The sequence below is a fragment of the Heterodontus francisci genome, chromosome 17 (genome assembly GCF_036365525.1).
Source record: "Heterodontus francisci isolate sHetFra1 chromosome 17, sHetFra1.hap1, whole genome shotgun sequence".
NCBI lineage: Eukaryota > Metazoa > Chordata > Chondrichthyes > Heterodontiformes > Heterodontidae > Heterodontus > Heterodontus francisci.
In genome coordinates this window covers 11,229,402-11,254,790 of record NC_090387.1, presented here as the reverse complement: position 1 = coordinate 11,254,790, position 25,389 = coordinate 11,229,402, and positions in this window count along the sequence as shown.

Below are 25,389 nucleotides of genomic sequence, written 5' to 3'. Positions count from 1 at the left end.
AGGCCCTCACCTGCCAAGAATGAGGCACGTTAATTTCACCACATGGACACGAAATTTCAAATTGTTACTGGGAAGAAGAGAAGGCCTGTTACAAGGAATTGCCAGGCCCGTGGCCGGAAAGACATTTTTGCATATTAGCAGTAAGTGTTGGAATCAAAGGAGCTATCCTCTGCTCCCATACAATACACAGAAAAGACCTGGTCAAACCAGTCAGTCACATGACCACCCTGCTGGCCCACTTGGGGAGTTTTAAATCATAGAGACAGTGTTTAAACTGGCAGAAAGCTCCTGGCTCCTGGATTGAGAACATCTCTCTCCTGTCTGCTCCCATCTCTTTCTCACCAGCTTTGGAATCCATTGACGACACATGAACCCCAAGAGAAAAAATTCTCCTACAACGAACAAGGTTTAAGAAGAATACTGGGCCCCAACGAAAAGCAAGATCTACCTGCAAAAGGACTCTACAGTGAGCTTGAAGTACCGTAATAAAGAAAATCTTCAGATATTGCCTCAAACCTATCCACTTTATTTTTCTTCTGCTTTTTTCTGACTCTATTTGCATGTGTGTATCGTGTATGCATGCTAGCGTGGGCACATCGTGTATCTGTAGGCATCAGCCGAATTAGAGTTTAAGTTTAAGTTTTAATAAATTACAATCTTTCTTCTTTAAACCTAAGAAAGCCTGTTTGTGCTGGTTTCTTTGCCTTATAACTGGAAAGCGGTGACAAGGATTCACCAAGGGGGAGCTAAAAACACGGTGTTTTAAAAATTAAACCCTGTTACAGTAAGACCAGGTGAAGGCTGAGAGGGACCCCTGGACACCTTTCTCACCTGGTCGTAACACTCCACCTTTAACATGCTTGTTACGCTCCTGTGAAATGCCTTGGGATGTTTTACCACTTTAAAGGCACTGTAGAAATGCAAGTTATTGTTGTCCACCAACGCAGTTTGGGAATCAATCCTGGGACCGTGTAGTCTGTGCACTTCAGTTAACTGAACCATTCGGGGAAGTTTAAGTGAGTTATTTTAACAAGGTCTTCATCTGTTCTTCCTTATGAAGATGCATCTCATTAACAAATTAATACACATTCAATTAAAAGGGCAGAGTTAATGAATACAACTCATTAACCTTTTCTGCATAAATGAGGTTGAGGCTGGTCAAGAATTCCCACCAGATATTTAGAAAATATCTGGGAACAAATGAATTCAACTTTAATAGTTTCTTAGGAAACTCAAACCATTCAATCTCTTCATATATTATGCATTGGGCTTAACGCATAGACTATTTATATCATAAAACATTAAGGGGATGTCATTAAAAAGAAAAAGTAACTGTATTTAAAATAAAATGTAACATTGCTAAAAACCAGAGTCCTCACTGCTACATAACGATATGGATTTATAGAGGAAATTTTTCAAAATGATTTAGCACAGCGAGAGTTAAATCTTTCCTTGGTGTCACCTCTCACCAAATTGATTGTTTATTCTTAAGTTTTATTGCTTTGTTCAATGTATCAACTCTTATGAACTGCAGTTGACATTTGCATTGAAAACAGCTTCATCTGAAAGCCTTGTTCTCACCATGATTGCAGGGAGGTGATTTATTCTTCAAAAATACCCAGTCCACAAAAATAAAATAAGGGGACCAGACATCATTATATCTTATATAAAGGAGACAGCCCCTGCAAATAAACTGTGTAGCACTGTTTGACACACATCATATTCACAAATTTTTCTTCTGCCTTCTAATTTTCCCAATGGGATTAGAAAGTTCTGCAGTTAGTGCTGAGGAGGAGGAGAACATAAGAACATAAAAACTAGGAACAGGAGTAGGCAATTCAGCCCCTCGAGCCTGCTCCGTCATTCAATACGATCATGGCTGATCTGATCTTGACCTCAACTCCACTTTCCTGCCCCTTCTCCATAACCCTTCAACCCATTACTAATTAGAAATCTGTCTATCTCCTCCTTAAATTTACTCAATGTCCCGGCATCCACCACACTCTGGGGTAATGAATTCCACAGACTCACAATCCTTTGAGAGAAGTAATTTTTCCTCAACTCTGTTTTAAATCGGCTACCCCTTATCCTAAAACTATGACCTCTCGTTTTAGATTGCCCCACAAGAGGAACCATCCTCTCTCAGTCTACTTTGTCAATTCCCTTAATCATCTTATATACCTCAATTAGATCTCCTCTCATTCTTCTAAACTCCAGAGAGTAAAGGCCTTTCTATTTTTCTGACCAAAATGGATAACCTCACACTTATCCACGTTAAACTCCATCTGCCAAATTTTGGCCCATTCACCTAACCTATCCATATCCATTTGTAAATTTCTTATTTCTTTATTGCAACTTACTATCCCACCTATTTTAGTGTCATCTGCAAATTTGGCTACAGTACCTTCTATCCCTGCATCCAAGTCATTAATATAGATTGTAAACAGTTGGGGCCGCAAGGACCAAACCCTGTGCCACCCCACTAGTTACATATTGCCAACCAGAAAAAAGACCCATTTATCCCGACTCTTTGTTTTCTGTTGGTTAGCCAATCCTCTTTCCAAGCTAATAAATTACCCCTAGCCCCATGTGATATTAGCTTGTGTATGAACCTTTTGTGCGGCACCTTATCAAATGCATTCTGGAAGTCCAGATATACTACATCTACAGGATCCCTATTATTCACTTTGCTTGTTACATCTTCGAAGAACTCTAGCAAAGTAGTCAAACACGATTGACCATTCATAAAACCATGCTGACTCTGATGGATTGCATTTTGACTTTCTATATGTCCTGTTATTACGTCCTTAATAATAGATTCTAACAATTTCCCAACGGCAGATGTTAAACTAACTGGTCTATAGTTTCCTATATTCTACCTCCCTCCCTTTTTGAATAAGGGCGTTATATTAGCATTTTTCCAATCCACTGGAACCTTTCTTGCATCCAGGAAATTTTGGAGTAGTATAACCAATGGATCCACTATCTCTGCTGCCACTTCCTTTCAGACTCTAGGATGTAGGCCATCAGGCCCTGGGGACTAGCCTGCCTTCAATCCCAATAGTTTGCTCAGTACTTTTCCCTCGTGATAATTGTAGATGATGAGAAGAGGGAAAGGGAGAAGGGAGAAGGGAGGTTGGCTTTAGAGGACAGGTGCTTAATGGGTGTGAGGGGAAGGCAGAGAAGAATAGCTTATATTTTTATAAGCACCTGATTACTACTCTCAGCAACATCTCAAAGTACTTCACGTGCAATGAGTTACTGAGAAGCCCAATGACTGGTATTATACGGTGTACACTAGTTTTTAAAAAACATTCGTTCTTGGGATGCCTCGATTTTAAAATTCTCATCCATGTTTTCAAAACCCTCCACGGTCACGGCCCCTCCCTATCCCTGTAACCACCTCCAACCGAACAGCCCTCCAAGATTTCAGCACACCTCCAATTCTGGCCTCTTGCGCATCCCCAATTTTATTCACTCCACCACTGACAGCTGTGTCTTCAGCTGCCCAAGCCCCAAACTTTTGCATTCCCTCCCTAAACATCTCCACCTCTCTACCTCCTTGAAGACACCCCTTAAAACCTACCGTGTTGACCAAGCTTTTGATCACCTGTTCAATTATCTCTTTATGCAGCTCAGTGTTAAATTTTGTTTGTTAATGCTGCTGATAAGTGTTTTGCATTTACAGGATGCCTTGTATTTACTATGCAAAAGGTGCTATTTAATGCAAGTTGTTGTTGTTATGGGCGTCACTTGCAAGGCAGGCATTTATTGCCCATCCCTAGCTGCCTTTGAGAAGGTGGTGGTGGGCCTTCTCTGCAGTCTGTAGAGTAAACGTACTCCCACAGTATATGAGGTGGGGTCTTCTAGGATTTTGACACATGACGATGTACGCCCTAGGTGGGATGTTGTATGTCTTCATTTATGCCTTCTTTTCTCTACCTTTGCAGCAGCGTTTCACCTTGTAACCTTGGTCAAGAGTCTACAAAACGTCAAGCTAGAAAAACAGAAAAAAATGAACAATGCTTCAGAAAAACTGACAGGTCAGTTTTCTAAGGGTAACTGGGAAAGATTCACCCCTCTGAAAATTTTGTTGGATGACACCTTATATGATACATTTTTATAGCAATTTACTATATGTGCACATTATATATATAATATATAAAAACATGACAAGTTAATGAGTAAAATGTTTGTTTAGTAACTGCCATTGAACAAATTGGCTTTTAAAAAAATGAGGAACACAATTTACGAGGGTTTATCTGGTCACAATTTACTCAAGTAAGCTATAAGAAACCAATATGGTGAGTATGGAGTATCATCATATTTCAAAACGTAATAAAGTTTATATTTTTTTACTATCTAGTGTGAAATTTAGTTACTGCTAGCTACTTTCCTCCAAATCAGAGAGGATAGTATTAATGTATTTCAGTTCAGCAGCCTCTGATCATGGGAGAGACACTGGTCATTCTGCAATATCATTTATTTGTTCATTTGTTGTTTCTTATTGTACTTTTTTATTGGTTTTCCTTAATTCCTCCTTCCTCAATTTTCTTCTTATTCCTTCTTAATAAAGGAAATTTCAGGGTTTGCACAAGTAGAAGAGAATAAAATAACTGGATTCAAGATTAATCAGTTACACCAAAGGTATTGAGATAGTTTCCTTCTTGGAATATGATCCCTTTTGGGGTGTGATATATGCAAATCAGGCTGCTGACTCCATTCCAGAGAAGCAGATGAAGGTTATTCCATGACTTTACTTCCATTGATTATCATTTTCACCTCACTGTACTCTGGAATAACATCAGCTGAATATAATGTCCTCTGTGCACAAAATATTTTAAAAACTAGTTGACCTGTGTGGCACTGCTCATGGACTTGACTTTACAAAATATTGAACATAATTTTAAAAATAAACTACAGTGCTATCCCATAGTTTTTGTATTTTGTTTGCATTCTATATCAATTTACATTCAACATTTATTCTTTCCTCTGTAATATTTGGCTTGTGATTCACAGTTTACTTAGCTACTTATTGTAATTATCCTTCTTTCATGATTCTTGTGACTGCTTTAAAATGTGTTTACTTATGTAAAATTATGTTTCTCTTTGTGTTTAATGATCCATGCTACTCCTTGGCAGCATAAATTGTCATTGAATCATTGCATTTTCTTTTGAAAAGGAATCGCTGGATTGAAGCGGAGTTGGGGAAGAGCAAATAGGAAGGTTTGCGATCCAGACATGGTTGTGCTTGAAGAGGGGATGAATTCAAAACTATTATGAAGAAACAGTGGGGGTAATTTTAATCCCCAAAAGCATGATGGGGTTAAATTTGGTGGGATGTTAAAATGTTGAATGGTTTTAACTGAGATGGGATGAAGGATGGGTGACCAATCTGCTCTCAGGAGGCAGGTTGGTTCAATATTTTTAAGGAGGCTGTGTCCTTCCGATTTAATAGTGTTTCTATTTTTAAGCACAGTCAGCTGGGTTTCCAGAGTCTCAAGTGAAAGGTGAGAAGGGCTGGATCTATCAGTTGAGTGCCTGTGGCACTGCTTGTACACAGGAGGAGCAGGAGTATTTCCTCCAGGCCCAAAAAGCAAACCTGAAAACCCCTCTCCCCACCTCCACAATCTCTCCTGAGATCCCCTCCGTCAGCAAAACTCCACACAATCGCTGATCTCTCCCCAAACCCCATCACTGTCCCCAATTTCCGATTTCCCTCCTATCTCTCTGCGGCCCCCTCTGATCTCCAACCCTCTCTTGATCGCTCCTTGAACCCTCTGGATCTCCCCCAGAACCCCATCTCCATCCCAAATCTCCAACTGCTCCCAATTGCTTCCCAACCCCCCCGATGCCCAACCTCTCGCCAAACCCTCCCAATCTCCAAGTCTCCCCCCAACTCCCTCAACTCCATTCCAGATCTCTAGCCACCCCCCCACCCTGATCTCACCCTAATTTCCCCACAACCACCAACCGCCCCCCCCACCCTAACCACTCAATAACTCTCCCCACCTCACTTGACCCACCCCCTGCAAACTGCAACCTCAACATGCATTAAACATGTTTGTTCCTGGGGAGAATCCTCTTCTGGACTCCGGGGTTCTCCCAAACACAAATCCTCCTCCCCTGCTCTGAAACCCGGCCCCAGTAAATATCAGGGCCAATATTTCAGTTTATCTATGCAACAGGCTCCCTCAGGAGATGGTGGAAGCAGTTAATATTTATTAATTAGAGAGATTTATTTCAAAAGCACATTATCTGAACATTATTCCATTCCTGTCTGTGTGCAAATTGGCTTCAGCATTTCCCACTTTACAACAATAACTACACTTCAAAAAGTACTTAATTGGCTGTAAAGCCCTTTGCGACATCCTGAGGTAGAGAAAGAAAAGCATCAAACAAAACATGTAATGAATTCGTTGGGATGTTAGCCTTTTGATTTTGGTCGGGTTGTAGTGAAATTAATACACTAATAATAGAAAAAATGGACAGTATAGGATTAACAAACTGGTAATTGTGCAACTGAACATCAGCTGAGAATTACTGGTCCTGGTTGCTATCCAGTCACCACAGTTGCTAGGAGATGCATATCTGTGGACATGGGGTGAGACCACATTTAGGCTTTGGCTGGAATGCCTAGTCTGGACTAGGAAAGAGAACTCTCAAAAGGTTTATATATTTCAAAGTTGTAGACTCAGGAAATTTACGCCAGTGGGTTAATGTGTAAAAATTTATTTTCATTTTTTTCTCAGATTACATAGAATCATACAGCCCAAAGAAGGCCATTCAGCCCATTGTGTATGTGCCAGCTCTTCGGAAGAGCTGTCCAATTAGTCCCACTCCCCTGCTCCTTCTCAAAGCCATACAATTTTCTACAAATTTTTGTTGCAAGTTGCTATTGAATCTGCTTCCACCACATTTTCACTCAGTGCAGTCCCGATCTCAACCACTCTCTGCATTAAAAAAAGCTATTATCTTTAATCTGTGCCCTTCGGTTAATAACCCTTTTGGCAGTGGAAATAGTTTATTCCTATTTACTGTATCAAAATCCTAATTACATTTAAGTTAAATGTCTGAATTTATCAAATTGAAGGTTTTCAGAAAAATAGGAAGTAAGGAGTTGATAGCAAGCTGCAGCAGTTAAATGGTTAACTGTTATTTTGGGGTCAAAGTCTGGAAAACAAACATAATGACCTTGCACCAACTAAAAAAATGAGAAATGGCTATCAGTCCTAATTGAGGATAAATGTAGTTTTGTCCTGTCTTTCCTCTTATTCATTTTATGGAGTGTTGGGTATAGGGGTGAAGTTATTGACAGCACAATGCAGGACATGGGGGGAGGGGAGAGATCAATGTTTTATCTCAAGAAGGAAGTCAGTCATGGGGGAACATTGAAAACCAAGGCTGAGGAGAAGAGGTGTCAGTGATGAGGATCTATCAAAACGAATGCTGGCACCACTGGGTGGGGAGATGGGGGAGGGAAGAGGTAGTTGAAGGTCATGGTAAAACAGAAGAGCAGGCAATGGCACGGGAGAGTGACATCAAATTCAGGGGAAAGAGAAGGAATCATGATGAATAAAGCAAATTATCATGCAGAAAGAGGAGAAACCGGGAACATTTGGAAATCTGAGACCAAGAAAGAAGGAAACCATTGTCCTGGAATTTCCTGGAGTCTGCTGCAGCTCCACAGCTGTAATTTTGCCAGAAGTGTGTCAGAATCGCCATTACACTTATCAACAGGATTCCTGGCCAGGTTACGGCAGCAGAGTTGGGGCAGTTCCAAGAATATTCCCAGGCAATGTCTTGAAAGCAATGAAACAATAGAAACACAGAGGAAAGGCACAGTTTTTTTTTTAAAAGCCAAGTTTTGCTTCATCTGACCATTTATTCACCTCTGTGTCCTTGATCCTGTATTTCAAGCCAGCAAAAGGAATACCGATTTTAAAAAATGACAGCTGTTGGTGTATATTTGTGTGTGTGAGTCAAAGGGATGAATTCTGAAGAATAATGAGAAGTGGCATCAAGGAGAGTGACATCTGTTAATGCCAACAGACTTGTGCCTGATCTACTGTTACTCTAGCTCAGTGTTAGCTGTGGCTCAGTGGGTGGTCCTTTCACCTTTAGGTCAGCTAGTCACGGATTGAAATCCCCACTGCAGGAACTTGAGCACAGGGTCCAGGCTGCCATTCCAGTGCTTTACTGAGGGAATGCTGAGCAGTCTTTCCGATGAGGCCTGAAACCAAAGTCCTTTTTGTTTCTTCTTTCTTCATTCATGGGATGTGAGCATCACTGGCAAGACCAGCATTTACTTCCCATCCCTAATTGTCCTAATTTCAGGTGAGCCACCTGCTTGAAAGCAATGGAATGGCTTGCTAGGCCATTTCAGATGGCAGTTCACCGTCAACCATATTGTGGTTTAGAGTCACATATAGGCCAGACCAGATAAAGATGACAATTCCTTCCCTAAAGGATATTAGTGAATCAGATGGGTTTTAATGACAATCTCATAGTTTTAAGGTTACTATTACAATTACTGGCTTTTTATTCCAGGTTTATTAATTAGTTGAGTTTAAATTCTCCAGCTGTCATGATGGGATTTGAACTCCTAGACCATTAGTTCAGGCCTCTGGATTACGACAACAACACAAAAGCAAAATACCGGGGATGCTGGAAATCTGAAATAAAATGATGGAAACACTCAGCAGGTCTGGCAGCATCTGTGGAAAGAGAAACAAAGTTAATGGGCTGAATTTATTAAGCCCCCCGACGTCGGGGGTCATGGCGGGGCAGGGGCCAGAAAATACTTCTGGGAGAGGCCGACCATGGGCCTAGATGCCAGGGAGGCCCTGCAGCATTTTACCGGCGGGAGTTAGGCTTCGGGGCGGCCCACCCAGGGTTCGGAGGCGGAGTTTCCATTTCAATATTTAAATAAATTTGAATACATGCAAAAGCACTTACCTTGTCCCGACGGTGGTCCCACGCCGATATTCCGGCCAATGGCCAGAACTGCTGTGCCTCCCGATCTCCATTCGGAGATCCGAGGCGTGGCACTGGTGGGGAGGAGGGATGTGAATTTTAGATGGCGGCGGGGAGCTGCAAAAAGGAACGCAATTGGTTGTGGGGATGGTGGGAAGGGTTTGAGGGTCCAAGGGATTAAAGTTTGGGGGGAAAGTTCGGGATATGAATAAAAGTTCTTTCTGGGGTGAGAGAGAAATTTATATAGAGATCACTCATTGATGAGGGGGGTAGGGGGCGGTGGTGGGGAGGGGTAGGAGACGGGTTTCAAAGATGCATTGAAATGTTATTTTTATTTCCCGGAAACCAGACCTTTAAAATTTAAATGTCAACTTTTGAAGCCCTTTCAAAATGGCGCCGGCGCCCGCGTGGTGGCGCTGGACACCGTTGCCGGGTATGGAGCAGCATCAGGGGCGGTCCTTCTGCCCCCTCCATTCAAATGAGCTGCCGTGCGAAATATCGTGGCGGCTCAGCGACATACAGGTCGCTCGTGCGCCACGCCTTTCTTGATGCTCGCCGCCGAGATTGGCGGTGAGCTTTCAAAATTCAGCCGAATGTTTCAGGTCAATGACCTTTCATCAGAACCCATTGATTATTAGTCCAGTGACATAATCACTATGCTACCATTTGTCCTCACAAGCACATATATTAGATCTTATGGCCTGATTTAAAGAAGAGCAGAGGAGTTCTCCTCAGTGTCCCGGCCAATATTTATCCCTCAATCAACATTACAAAAACACACTAACTGGTCATTACTGTTGGGTTATTGATTTCTCAACACAAACATACCAAACAATCTGAGACTGAATGGCAAGTTGAATGAAGGGCTCTTTATGACAAAATAACAGACTTACAGGAGAGCCCTAAGATACACAAGCTGACTGTTGGCTAACACTGTTCCAACTGCTATATCACATGTTGGCTTACATCACTTCCTGTGATGATGTATACTCAGTTATTTACATATTCAACAGTACATTAACCAATACTCAAGCAGCTAAAGCAGTATCACAACAATGATCACAATGTGTTTTGTGGAATCTTGTTGTGTGCAAATTAAGTGCTGAATTTCCTGCATTGCAACAGCGACACCACTTCAAAACGCATTTCATTGGCTTATCGCACATTAGGCCTTCCTGAGGTCATGAAAGATAAGCATTAAAACTGTGTGTACCATTTACACATGTAGCCGATTAGATGGGATCATAACCTTTTTATATTGGTCTGTTTATAATTAATCTAATAAAATAATAATCGGAGTATAGAAACGTACAGGACTCGAAAACATTGCGGTTCATTTGAAGGATTCATAAACTAACACGCAATCACTCTCTCCCTCAAATATCTACTCAATCGTCCCTTAAATGTTTTCACACTGTCTGTCCCCCTGGATGGTCCTTTCTACATATTCACCACACTTTGCATGAAGTAGTTAGATCAAAAACCATCAGAACACCTTTTCAAACTTGAGCCCATGTCCCCTGGCTGTAGATTTTGTGTCAGTTTTGAATGTATTATCAGGGTTAATAGCAAGCAATGATACAAAGGGCCTATTTTCCAACAATGTGCTGCAGGCTGCTTGCAGTAGGTATTAGCTATGACTCAATGGGCAGCAATCTTGTCTCCGAGTCAGCAAATCACGGGTGCATCCTGCTCCATAGGCTGACACTCCAGCACAGTACTGAGGGAGGTCCCCCTGTCAGAGATGCTGTCGATGAGATGAGATGTTAAGCCAAAGCTCCATCTGCTTTTCTCAGTTAAAAAATCCATGGCATTATTTCAATAAAGAGCAGGGGAGTTCTCCCTGGTGGCCTGGCCAATATTCAAACGACAAAACTGCACAAAAACAGATTATCTGGTCATTATCACATTGCAGTATGTGGGAGCTTGCTGTGCATAAACTGGCTGCTGTGTTTCCTACATTAGAATAGTGTCTACACTGCAAAGGATATTTCATTGGCCATTAAGCACTGTGGCACATTCTGAGGTTATGAAAGGCACTATTTAAATGTAAGTCTTTTGTTCTTCCCTTCACTGTGAGGACAATGTGAGGGCTATAATTTTCTGTTCATTGATTAGAATGAACTTGCATTTATATGACATCTTATGACAATGAGTGATGATTCATACATGTAATTGCCCATTAGCAATGTAACTCAAACAGCAATGAAACGAAGGACCACTCAATCTATTTGATAGAATTGCCAACCATTCACATTTTTATGTTTTCAGGGTACTGTCCATGTTAGCAAGTGAAAATTAGTGCTTCTCTCAAGTTCCTCTGTCTCAGTGTCACTCTCATGCTCAGTACCCCTTCAGGCTCAGGCTAATCCTTGGCTCCTACCTCCCATTGCTGCTCTAACAGATTGAATACAATAGATTCTCAGTAAATCAGGAACTCTGCCCACAGTACAGATCAGAGTTCAACTGTACCAGAAAGTGCCAGTCTAAGGGCAGAAAAGGAAATGACTGAGTGTGGAACTGAGGAGGGAGTTCAGGGAACTTACACTGGTAGTATGAAGTGGGCAGAGAGATTCAGAGTCACAGTCTTAACTGGTGGCAGGGCATGTATTGGAGGACGGACTGTCTGTAAACTGCAGGCAGAGGGGAGCATATCTATGAACTGGGAGGGTTAGCATGTGTCTTTGTGCTGGAAGAGAGTTGGAGAGTTGGGGGGGCTGCGAGTACACAATCCTTTGAAAATTAAAATGTTACTAATTACAGCTGCGGCTCAGTTAATTAATATAAGGATCGAATTGGGTTTCGGTAGATGCACAAAATGGATGATCGTGACTGGGCATCTGTTTATGATCGCTTTAAGAGTGATGTCCCTTTAAGGACTCAGTATGCTCATGAGCTAAATACCAGGATGTAGTCATATGACTAGAAACTATAGTCTCTCTGTACTGTAACACCCTGGATAAAGGTTCTGAATAAAGTTTGCTCTGTATTCTGTGTATTAGTTTTGCGGTAAATAAACCTTCCAGAGATCTTCAAGGAACTGGAATCCACCTACCTCATTATGTTGCTTAAGATAACACAAAGAAACTCATGATATGGTGGCATTAGTGGTGAAAAGACAAGATATAAGCTTGAAGACCACGGGTAAAACAGCAAACAAAATTTAAAAGCAATACAGAAAACAGAAGAGAAAATTTTAAACAAGTGAAGAAATTTTAACACAAGTTCCTGAAAAGAGTGAAAGAAAGCTACATATCTTAGAAGATTGAGAACAGCTCCATAGAATGGAAGCGTGGCTGAAACGCAAATGATCGGGTGAGTCACTGTGCTGACGATCAATCGATCCAGGTAAAGCAAAGGGATCTTCAAGGAACTGGAATCCACCTACCTCATCGTGTTGCTTAAGATAACACAAAGAAACTCATGACAGCATCCCCACTTTACATGTCTCTCAATGTTCTTTTAGGCGTAGTGTAAAACTAGCTGCTGATTTGTGATCATCCTTTTGACATGATGACCCCCAACCAATCACAAACCTCCCCATCTTCAAACATTGTGACTATGTACTACAGCGCCAGTGTGCTATTAGTATAGAATGAGGATAGTAGACTTTGGGTCAAAGTGACAGAAATTTATTTACAGGGCTCTTCTCACTTGGGTATCTACATGAACACTGAACAGCACGAGGTACAGACTCATGACATCACATCCTGTGATGATCCTTAAGGTCTATATACATAATCTACCCGGCAACAGCATATGTCCATTTCCTACAACTATCAGCCTTCCGGACTCAACATTGAGTTCAACAATTTCAGATTCTGACCTCATTTTGTTTCCTTTTTCTTTACTGGTTTTGTTTTTATCTTCCTTGCTTTTCCCTTTTTTTCTCTTTTTTTGTGCATTCAGACAGCAGCTATTCATGATTCTCCCATTCAACACCTAGACAAATCTTTTGTTTCTTTACTTGTCCCATTACTACTCCCTTGGGCGTTGTACCATCAACCCTTGTGTCATTTAATCTCTCCAGCATTCAATCCTGTCACAGACCTTCCCTTTGATTCTTTTTCCCACCATCCTCCCTTTCACTTGCTTAAAACTTTTCCCAGTTCTGATGAAAGGTTATCCACGTGAAAGGTGAACTCTCTTTCTCTCTCCGCAGATGCTGCCAGACCTGCTGAGTGCAGCATTATCTGTTTTATTTCAGAACTCCAGTATCCGCAGTGTTTTGCTTTTGACTAATTGATACACAGTTCTGCTGAGAAATAATTCTGAGCACCACAGAATATCACTTTGGAGGCCTTACTGTTTTTCTCCATAAGCACCCCTGCTCTGTCCCCCTCCTGCTCACCCTACCACATGGACCACAGCTGGTGTCAACTCCTTGTGCTGTGAGATTGTAAAGCAGAGTGAGTCTCTCTTTAGCACTGTCCCAGATGCCAGTGATAATTAGAAGGCACTTGGTAATTAAGTTCTATAACGTCCTCTGATTCACAAGGTGGAAGGTGTCACACATAAAAAGGGATGACAAGCTCTGGGAATGGATCTGATGGGAATAACCTTGTCGCTACTAAAACAAAATGATGATGTTACGACGAATTAAAAACTCCAGACAGTCCTCCCGTTAAAGATCTCAACATGAAACAATTGCCTAATTTTGCACACGCGTTCTGGAGACATTAGCACAGAGTATGACTTTAGATTGTTTCAGTAGAAAAAATAATAAAAGAAGCATTAATTATTTTTTAATTTTCTTTTGGTGTCCAGTGAAAGAGATATTCCTAAAATTACAAATCTTAATTTATCAAATTAATTATCAGTTAATTAGAATATGTGGAGGTCAGACTATTTATTCATTGTATCATTTTCCTGATGACATAAGGTAGTTCATAATATGCTACAGCTGTTTGATTATCAAACCACGCATATAAAAAATGGGTATCATTCAAATATTTAACACTTTGAGAACCAGAGAACTATGTTGTGCGAGTAATGCAGCTGACACTGACAACAGATTAATATCTGACACAAACCAGAAAAGTCTGCAGCAGCAACAATTTGCATTTGTATAGAACCTTTAAGGTAGTAAAATACCCCACGCCGCTTCACAGAAGTGCAATCGGACCTATTGTGTTGTTGTAATCGTTGTTGTAGTGTAGCTAGGGCATCGTAGATAACGTCTAGGAGTCTAGATTAGGCCAACTAATAACTGTTTTTTGTATATACATTACTATTTACACTCTCCTCAAGCCTCCTTAGCGAGCATCCTTCGTGCTGCTACTGTCCCCTCACCAAAGCCCATTACCATGAGACTATTACATCATCATCTCTACAGTGGGAGGGGTTGCTCTCACTGTCTCCAACATTAACCCTCACATGTCCTTATACTACAAGACCAAAACTGACATTGAGCCAAAGAAGACATCAGGATAGGTAATCAATGAGGTAGGTTTTAGGAAACTTCTTAAAAGAGAGAGAGTCAGAATTTAAGATTCTCCCTGTCTTCTCCAGCCCTACAAACCTTCAGGATTTCTGCACTCCTCCAATTCTGGCCTCTGGTGCATCCCCGATGTTCTTCGCTCCACCATCAGCAGATCCTTCGGTCGTCTAGGGCGCAAGGTCTGAAATTCTCTCCTTAAAACTCTCCACCTCTCTTTCCTCCTTTTAATTCACTTCTTAAAAATTACCTTTTTGGCTGAGCTTTTGGTCACCTGCTCTAATATTTCATATGTGGCCCAGTGTCAAACTTTGCCTGATTACATTCCTACTAAGTCCTTTGAGATGCTTTACTACATTAATGGTACTCTATAAAAGCAAGTTGCTGTAGTTGTTTTTGTAGATATTTATGCCCTTGTTACCTCCAGACTTGACTATTCCAACACACTCCTGGCTGGTCTCTCACATTCTACTCTCCGTAAACTTGAGGTCATTCAAAACTCTGTTGCCCGTGCCTTAACTCGCACCAAGTCCCTTTCCCCTATCACCCCTGTGCTCGCTGACCTACATTGGCTCCCGGTCAAGCAATGTCTTGATTTTAAAATTTTCATCACGTTTTCAAATCCCCCCATGACCTCACCTTTCACTACCTCTGTATTCTCCTCCAGGCCCACAAACTTCCAAGATATCTGCGCTCCACTAATTCTGGCCTCTTGAGCATTCCTAATTTTAATCGCTGATTAAAAGGTGATGACACCTTCAGCTGCCTGGGCCCCAAGCACCCGGAATACCCTCCCTAAACCTCTCCGCCTCTCCACCTCGCTTGCTGCCTTCAAGACACTCCTTAAAGCCTACCTCTTTGACCAAACTTCTGGGCATCTGACCTACTATCTCCTTATGTGGCTCAGTGTTATACTGTAAAGCACCCTGGGGTATTTTATAACGTTAACGGTACTATATAAATATAAGTTGTTGTTGTTGTGGATAGACAATTGAAGGCATAGCCTCCACTATTTGGGCGAAAGAATTAGGGAATGCTGGTAATTAACCCTTCAAACTCAAGACGATCCCTTTACTGTCGCTTATCACAGTGTCCAATTGGAGGCATGGTTTGGACTCTGGAAAACATAACACATTAGGAACTGCCCAAACAAATTTTATAGGCCACCCCTCCAGCCAGTCAAACACAGCTTTCATCCTTGTCAGTCTGGGCTGGATTTGAAGACATATTCTGAAGGACAGAGACCAACAGCAAACCAACTAAACCATCTGTTCCCCTCCCTCCACCACCACCACACTCCCTTTATCCATGTTTTCAATGAAACCACAAACCAGTTGCTTGGCCTTTATCCCAGGTGTGAATCCCACTGGCTAATGTTCGCAATCTCTACCCATCAGGAAATTTCTTGAGACCTAGCTGCAGAGGTCAGAAAAGTTATTTGTTACTTGACAATTGGGCAATTTATTTCATGAAGGGACTTAAGACAATTCACAGAGAAAGCAGACCTCAGTTATGCCCCCTTAAATTTGTGCTGCAGCAGCACTTCTGCCTCATGAGCTGATGCTTCTGATGAGCTTCTCTGGAGATTTCAGTGCAAATAGAGATGACAGCCAACAGCATGTCATATTTTTTAGGCCACAACAATTGCTTGGATTGATGTCTGGCACAGGCACGATGGGCCAAATGGCCTCTTTCTGTGCTGTGTCACTCTCTAACTCTATATAGCACCTTCAACATAGTAAAACACTTTAAAGCACTTCACAGGTACATAATCAGACAATGAATTGGCACTAAGCCAAAGATGGTGACACTAGGACAAGTGACAAAAAGCTTGCTCCAAGTGATAGGTTTTTAAGCATTGTCTTAAAGAAGGAGAACGATGGCGAGGCAGAGAGGTTTAGGAAGGGAATCCCAGAGCTTAGGGCCTAGACGGGTGAAGACACAGCCGCCAAAGATGGGGCAAAGAAACTATGGGAGGTGCAGAAAAGGTCATGTGGATGGCACAGTGGCATAGTGGTTAGCACTACAGCCTCACAGTGCCAGCGACCCGGGTTCAGTTCTGGGTACTGCCTGTGTGGAGTTTCCACGTTCTCCCTGTGGGTTTCTGCCAGGTGCTCTGGTTTCCTCCCACAGCCAAAGACTTGAAGATTGATAGGTAAATTGGCCATTGTAAATTGCACCGAGTGTAGGTAGGTGGTAGGAGAATGGTGGGGGCATGGTAGGGAATAGGGTTGGTTGGGGCTGACCATGACTCATGGCACTCCTGCCTTGGGCGCTATGGCGTTGGAAGGATGAATGAGAACGGGCAGAGACTGCTTGAGTTGTGTACCTATCATAACCTCTGCATCACCAACTCGTTCTTTCACACTAAACCCTGTCACCTGGTTTCATGGGGGCACCCAAGATCGAGTCGTTGGCACCAGCTAGACCTCATTGTCACAAGGCGAGCCGCCTTAAACAGTGTTCAAATCACACGCAGCTTCCACAGTGCAGACTGCGGCACCGACCACTCCCTGGTGTGCAGCAAGGTTAGACTCAGACCAAAGAAGTTGCATCATTCCAAGCAGAAGGGCCACCCGCGCATCAACACGAGCAGAATTTCTCACCCACAGCTGTTACAAAAATTTCTAAATTCACTTGTGTCAGCCCTTCAAAACACTCCCACAGGGGATGCTGAGACCAAGTGGGCCCACATCAGAGACGCCATCTATGAGTCAGCTTTGACCACCTACGGCAAAAGTGCGAAGAGAAATGCAGACTGGTTTCAACCTCATAATGAAGAGCTGGAACCTGTCATAGCCGCTAAGCGCATTGCACTGTTAAACGACAAGAAAGCCCCCAGCGAGTTAACATCCGTAGCACTTAAAGTAGCCAGAAGCACTGCACAAAGAACAGCCAGGCGCTGCGCAAATGACTACTGGCAACACCTATGCAGTCATATTCAGCTGGCCTCAGACACCGGAAACATCAGAGGAATGTATGATGGCATTAAGAGAGCTCTTGGGCCAAGCATCAAGAAGATCGCCCCCCTCAAATCTAAATCAGGGGACATAATCACTGATCAACGCAAACAAATGGACCGCTGGGTTGAGCACTACCAAGAACTGTACTCCAGGGAGAATGTTGTCACTGAGACTGCCCTCAATGCAGCCCAGCCTCTACCAGTCATGGATGAGCTGGACATACAGCCAACCAATTTGGAACTCAGTGATGCCATTGATTCTCTCGCCAGCGGAAAAGCCCCTGGGAAGGACAGCGTTACCCCTGAAATAATCAAGAGTGCCAAGCCTGCTATACTCTCAGCACTACATGAACTGCTATGCCTGTGCTGGGACGAGGGAGCAGTACCTCAGGACATGCGCGATGCCAATATCATCACCCTCTATAAAAACAAAGGTGACCGTGGTGACTGCAATAACTATCGTGGAATCTCCCTGCTCAGCATAGTGGGGAAAGTCTTTGCTCGAGTCGCTTTAAACAGCCTCCAGAAGCTGGCCGAGCGCGTCTACCCTGAGGCACAGTGTGGCTTTCGTGCAGAGAGATCGACCGTTGACATGCTGTTCTCCCTTCGTCAGATACAGGAGAAATGCCGCGAACAACAGATGCCCCTCTACATTGCTTTCATTGATCTCACCAAAGCCTTTGACCTCGTCAGCAGACGTGGTCTCTTCAGACTACTAGAAAAGATTGGATGCCCACCAAAGCTACTAAGTATCATCACCTCATTCCATGACAATATGAAAGGCACAATTCAACATGGTGGCTCCTCATCAGAGCCCTTTTCTATCCTGAGTGGCGTGAAATAGGGCTGTGTTCTCGCACCCACACGTTTTGGGATTTTCTTCTCCCGACTGCTTTCACATGTGTTCATGTCCTAGGAAGAAGGAATTTTCCTCCACACAAGATCAGGGGGCAGGTTGTTCAACCTTGCCCGTCTAAGAGCGAAGTCCAAAGTACGGAAAGTCCTCATCAGGGAACTCCTCTTTGCTCACGATGCTGCTTTAACATCTCATACTGAAGAGTGCCTGCAGAGTCTCATCGACAGGTTTGCGGCTGCCTGCAAGGAATTTAGCCTAACCATCAGCCTCAAGAAAACGAACATCATGGGGCAGGACGTCAGAAATGCTCCATCCATCAATATTGGCGACCACGCTCTGGAAGTGGTTCAAGAGTTCACCTACCTAGGCTCAACTATCACCAGTAACCTGTCTCTAGATGCAGAAATCAACAAGCGCATGGGAAAGGCTTCCTCTGCTATGTCCAGACTGGCCAAGAGAGTGTGGGAAAATGGCGCACTGACACGAACACAAAAGTCCGAGTGTATCAAGCCTGTGTCCTCAGTACCTTGCTCTATGGGAGCGAGGCCTGGACAACGTATGTCAGCCAAGAGCGTCGTCTCAATTCATTCCATCTTCGCTGCCTCTGGAGAATCCTTGGCATCAGGTGGCAGGACCGTATCTCCAACACAGAAGTCCTCAAGGCGGCCAACATCCCCAGCTTATACAGACGACTGAGTCAGCGGCGCTTGAGATGGCTTGGCCAAGTGAGCTGCATGGAAGATGGCAGGATCCCCAAAGACACATTGTACAGCGAGCTCGCCATTGGTATCAGACCCATCGGCCGTCCATGTCTCCGCTTTAAAGACGTCTGCAAATGCGACATGAAATCCTGTGACATTGATCACAAGTCGTGGGAGTCAGTTGCCAGCGTTCGCCAGAGCTGGCGGACAGCCATAAAGGCGGGACTAAAGTGTGGCGAGTCGAAGAGACTTAGCAGTTGGCAGGAAAAAAGACAGAGGCGCAAGGGGAGAGCCAACTGTGTAACAGCCCCGACAAACACATTTTTCTGCAGCACCTGTGGAAGAGCCTGTCCCTCTAGAATTGGCCTTTATAGCCACTCCAGGCGCTGCTCCACACACCACTGACCACCTCTAGGCGCTTACCCATTATCTCTCGAGATAAGGAGGCCAAAGAAGATGGGATTAATGTAGAATTAGTGTATAAATGGGTGGTTGTTGGTCGGTATAGGCTTCGTAGGCTGAAGGGCCTGTTTCAGTGCTGTATCTCTCTATGACTCTAATTGGGGGAATTCAAAGAAAGAACTTGTATTTCTAATATGCTTTTCACAACTTCAGGATGTCCCAAAGCAATTACAGCCACTGAAGTACCATTGAAATGTAGTCACTGTTGTCATGCAGCAGCCAAATTGTGCACAGCAAGCTCCCACAAATAGCAATGTAATAATGACCAGATAATTTGTTTTTTAGTGATGTTGGTTGAGGGATAAATTGGCCCCAGGACACCAGGGAGAACATCCCGGTTGTTCTTTGAAATAGTCCTAGGGAATCTTCCACATTCACCTGAGAGGGCAGGCAGGGCTTCGGTTTAACAATTCATCCGAAAGCACACAACTCTGACAGTGCAGCCACTCCCACCCCACCCCGTCCCTTTGTTTCTCCACATGTGGTTCATTGACTTCTACTAATTAATAGTGTTAATGACACAGAAAGAGAAAGTTTAATTGCAAGATCCAGCTGAGAATTTTTTCAGGGAGTTTGCTGTTCCCAAGTGTTCTCCCCACTCCCTCTTGCAGGGAGACAGGTACAAAGTGGAACCAATTAGCTGCCCAAGATCCTGCAGTCTTCGGTAATCTTCATCCAGAAACCATTGATAAAAGTCAACTCAAAGACTTGATGAGGAACCCTCACTGAGCTGGACTGTCATAACTCACAGGCTGTGCAATGACTCTGTTTCCCACCCTCCCTGAACCCCTGCCCCAGCCCTCAAACCCCTTCCCAGCACCCCAAACCCTTCCCCAGTACCCCAAACCCCTCCCATCTACCCCAAATCTGTTTCAGTACCCCAAACCCCTCCCCAGTACCCCAAACACCTCCCCAGTACCCCAAACCCTTCTCCACCACCCCAAACCGTTCCCCCTGTACACCAGACCCCTTCCCAGCACCCAAACCCCTCCCATGTACCCCAAACCCCTCCCCAGCACCCCAAACCCCTCCCCAGCACCCCAAACCCCTCCCCAGTACCCCAAATCCTTCCCCAGCACCCCATACCTTTCCCCAGTGCCCCACACCCCTCCCCAGCACCCAAGACCCCTCCCCAGCACCCCAAATCCTTCTGCATCACCTCAAACCCTTTACAGTACCCCAAATCCCTCCCCAGCACCCCACAACCCTTCCCAGTATCCAACCCGCTCCCCAGCCCCCAAATCCCTTCCCAGTATCCCAAACCCCTCCCCAGTACCCCAAACCCCTTCACAGTATCCCAAACTGCTCCCCAGCACCCCAAACCCCTTCCCAGTATCCCAAACCCCTCCCCAGTATCCCAAACCCCTCCCCAGGACCCCAAACCCCTTCCCAGTATCTCAAACCCCTCCCCAGTATCCCAAACCTCCACTCAGAATGGAAAACTCTCCGCAGCATCCCTAACACCTCCCCAGCACTCTAAACCTCCAAACATCATCCCCTCCAGATTTCTTGGGGGGTTTTAAGGCTGAAGGTGGGTTACAAAGATAGTGTGGGGCGGGCGGGTGGGGGGGCGGTGTGGGGGGCGTGGTGTAAGCCAAGAGGCCAAGGGACGGATCTGAATGGGAATTTTAAAATCACAATTGTGTGTACGCTCTGCCTGCATGTCCAAGCTGCGATTGCATTTCACTACACCAAAATATCCACCCTCAGAGCGAATTAATTTGTGATTTTCAACACCGCCTGCACACAAACTTCTGCAAGAGCCTTACACTGAACTCTGGTGAACTGTTCAAAAAAGGGGGCAGGGGGATTTTCGAAGGTCCTGCAGATCTGGTTGCATTGCTTCTGTAATCCTGAGGAGGGAGGCATTAAAATGTGTCGCTTAACTAAATCGACCATTAGCTACGGACACCAAAATCACACTGCACATACTGCTGTCCTAATTGCTATGAGGTTGAGCTGGTCAGACTGCAAATGCCCACATTCCTGTGATGTGTCAGAGTGTGGTGCCAAGGTGTCTGCAATTGACTTTTGTGAGAGTCTCAGGGTGACCATGCATTGCTCGCCACTTGCCAGGAGATGCAATTAGGGCTAACACACACAAATCAATCAATCGTCTCCATATTCTTCGCTAACTGCAGACACATTGAAATCGAGTGCATTTGGCAAGAGGCTACATTACACTAATAACTCCAAATGCATTAGAGAACACTGGTGGTGAGGCTGACCCTCCCCCTCCACACACCCACTCTTTCCAGCTCATGAATAAGGAATGAAGCTAAAGGAAGACCTACCATCTAACACACAATTCACTTAAAGGCGCAGGGCAATTACTGGAATGCTTGCAGTCTAAGTACTTCTCCATCTGTAAATTTAAGGAATCTTCACAAAAATAATCCACATCAAAAATGAGGGGATATATACAAAATTAATAAAGGCCCTATATAAATACAAGTTCTTTATTTTATCCTTTAAGAATGTGCACTCCCAGCAAATTTTAACCAATGCAAAATGGGAGTGCTAAACTCTCCACAGTTTGCAACATTCTCTTGCAATCAAACGGATGAAGTTCTCAGAGCTGGCACAACGAATAGTAACAGACATGGCCGCACATGCTCATTGGTACCAAAAAGGGAGGAGAGTTTTGTTTCCTGGTGAACACCAGAAAGGTATATTGGGAATTGATGCGAATGCCATCCAATTTATAAATCACTGGTCAGGCATCAGCTGAAGGATTGTATCAATTCCAGGCACCACACTTTAGAAATGAAATACAGCCTTTTGAGAAGGTGCAGAGGAGATTTACGAGATTGGTATGGGGGACTTCAGTTTTGTGGAGAAACTGGAGAAGCCAAGGCTGTTCTCCATTAGAGCAGAGAAGATTAAGGGAAGATTTGACAGAGGTGTACAAAATCATGAAGGCCTTTGATCGAATAAATAAGGAGAAACTGTTTCATTGGCAGAAAGGTCAGTAATCAGAGGATACAGATTTAAGGTAAGTGGCAAAAGAACTAGAGGCGACATGAAGAAATTTGCAGTGAGTTGTTGTGATCTGGATTGCACTGAAAGGGTGATGGAAGAAGATTCTATATTAACTTTCAAAAGTCAATTGGATAAATACTTGAAAAAGAAAAAAATTGCAGCACTATGGGGAAAGAGCAGGAGAGAGGGAATAACTTGTCAACTCTTTCAATGAGCCACCACTAGCACAATGGACCAAATGGCTTCCTTCTGTGCTGTACAATTCTATAATTCTATGTAAAATGGGCTGCCAACTCACTGTCTCATACCATCTTACAAAGCCAAGATCTACCCTCCACATATCTGAGTGAGCCAGTTCAACACACAACTGCAATAAAACCTTACCTGAGCATGATTTACGCAGTGACAAAGTTCACACAAACAACATGAACAAAGAGCAAACCGCAAACCATTACAGATGCTGTGAATCTGAAACAAAAAGAGAGAAAATCAGCAGAGACACTCAAGCAGGTCAGGGGTAGCAACAGTCGAGAAAAATGCCAGACAGTCAACAGTTCAGGTGAAGACCCTTCCTCAGGACTTGATTTCACTCAGAGACTTAAGCTGACCAATTAAGCTCAGTTCTCAAGAACAAGGGCCATTCTGAGGTTAAGACAGTGGCCTGACTCTTCACTCTTATTTGTAAGAAACACTGCTGGTATTTTTATCTTGGAAACATCGATAAACTGGGATTGGCACAGTCGTATGGTCCAAAACCTGTGACATCACAACTTACCCTCATATAATGCCCTTAACATAGTAAATCATGTCCCAATGTGCTTCACGGCAGTGTTATCAGACAAAAGTTGACACTGAGCCAGACAGAGAGATATTAGGACATGTGACCAAAAGCTTGGTCAAGGAGGTTTTAAGAAGAGTCTGAAAGGAGGAGAGAGAGGTAGAGAGGCGGAGAGGTTTAGGAAGGGAATTTCAGAGCTTAGGGTCTCAGCAGCTGAAGGTATGGCCAGTAATGGTAGAGCGATTAAAATAGGGGATACGCAAGAGACCAAAATTAGAGAAGGGCAGAGATCTCGGAGGGTTATGGGCTGGACTTCATTGAAGAGATATGGAGGAGTATAGGATTTGAAAACAAGGAAAGCATTTTAAAGTCGTCGCATTGTCGGACTGGGAGCCAATGTCGGTCAGTGAGCACAGGGGAGTGATGGGTGAATGGGACGTGTTCCAATTTGGATACGGGCAGCAGAGATTTGGATGAACTCCAGTTCTTTGAGAGTGTGAGGTGGAGACAGCCTAGGAGAGCATTGGAATAGTCAAGCCTAGACATAGCAAAGTCATGGGGATGAGGATTTCAGCAGCAGATAAACTGAGGCAGGGGCAGAGACAGGCAATGGTACAAGAGTCGATTCAAACCATGAGCATTCTAGGCAAGGAAAACCCATAACTAAAAGAACATTGTATTATAAGCTCACTGATAGCTTTATTGATTCTTGAAGTGATACAGAGAATTGAGGAGGCTTTACACTGACCCCACCCCCACCTTCTCTTTAAATTTAATTTAAAATCACAGAGACAATACATTAATGATTCTAAGTGAAAATCTCTTGGTTAAGATATACAGCTTTAACTTATACATGTGTCCATTTTCCTTTTTGGTGTGAGGGAGGGACAGTATGTGGTGGTATCCTGAGATTACATTTAATTTGTTTTTCTTTCATGCCTTACATTGTAGATTCTATCAAAAGGAAAACAGAAGAACATCTTTTTTTATTGCCCTCACTCTGCAAAACAACTCTCCTCTCTAGTCATTTGCACAATCTTTCATTTTCAACAGTAACTTGCAATTATATGGCGGCCTGGATTTTGTGGTCAGAAACGAAGTGAGTGCAATCGTCATTGATCTCAAAGAAAGCTGCCCACAAAATCAATGATCTCTGTGGTATGGACTTCCTACCTCCCGCTGCCAGTTTGAATGTGGCAGCATGTCAAGGGGGCCACCAGGCATCGAGCAACAGTGATGTCATCAAGCAGGATATGCAGCCAATCCCATTAAAGTATTCTCACAGACAGCAAGTCAGGAAGTCAAAACCACTTTGAATCCCTTCGCTTTTAATTTTTAAATGTTACAGATAGTAAAATACATGACTCAGGCTCAAATGCTACCACGGGAGCTGGTGGAATTCAAATTCAATTAATTCATAAAAATCTGGAATTGAAAACTAGTCTCAGTAATGGTGCCATGAAACATTGATTGTTGTAAAAACCCATCTGGTTCACTAATGTCCTTTAGGGAAGGAAATCTTCCGTCCTTACCTGGTCTGGCCTACATGTGACTCCAGACCCACAACAATGTTTTGACTCTTAACTTCCCTTTGAAATGGCCTAGCAAGCCACTCAGTTGTTCAAGAGTAAGTGGGGTGGGCAACAAATACTGACCTTGCCAGCGACGCCCACATCCCATGAAACAATATTTTTAAAAATTCTACAAATATAAAATTGTGATTTCAGTGCTAGTGAAGCTCTTTAGCTGCAGTTATGAACTTAATACACCTTTTAAAATAAGTTACACCTCAGTCAACAGGGTTTACACAGTGAGATGAGCATTGTAAGAGTGAAAGTTCACATTAATTCAATAATTACCCATTGATTGCAGTCCGGGGACTGACTTCAACAGCACACCCTCTGGAGAAGCGTAGAATCATTGACAGCAACTCTTGGGTTTCTGTGTGCATATACGGACTCCAGAAGTTGCTGTCAGTTTCAGAGCAGTAATGACAGACAATGCTAGCCGTTGCACCATCATTGCTACTGCAAAATCCAGGCTAATGCCTTTAACATAGTAAAACATTCCAAGACGCTTACCAGGAATGCAATCAGGTGAAATTTGGCACAAAGCCATATGTAGAGTTATTAGGACAGGTGATAAAGAACTGGGTTAAAATGGAGGTTCATAAGGGAGGAGAGCAAAATAGAGAAGTGGAGAGATTTAGGCAGAGAATTCCGGAACTCAGGGCCC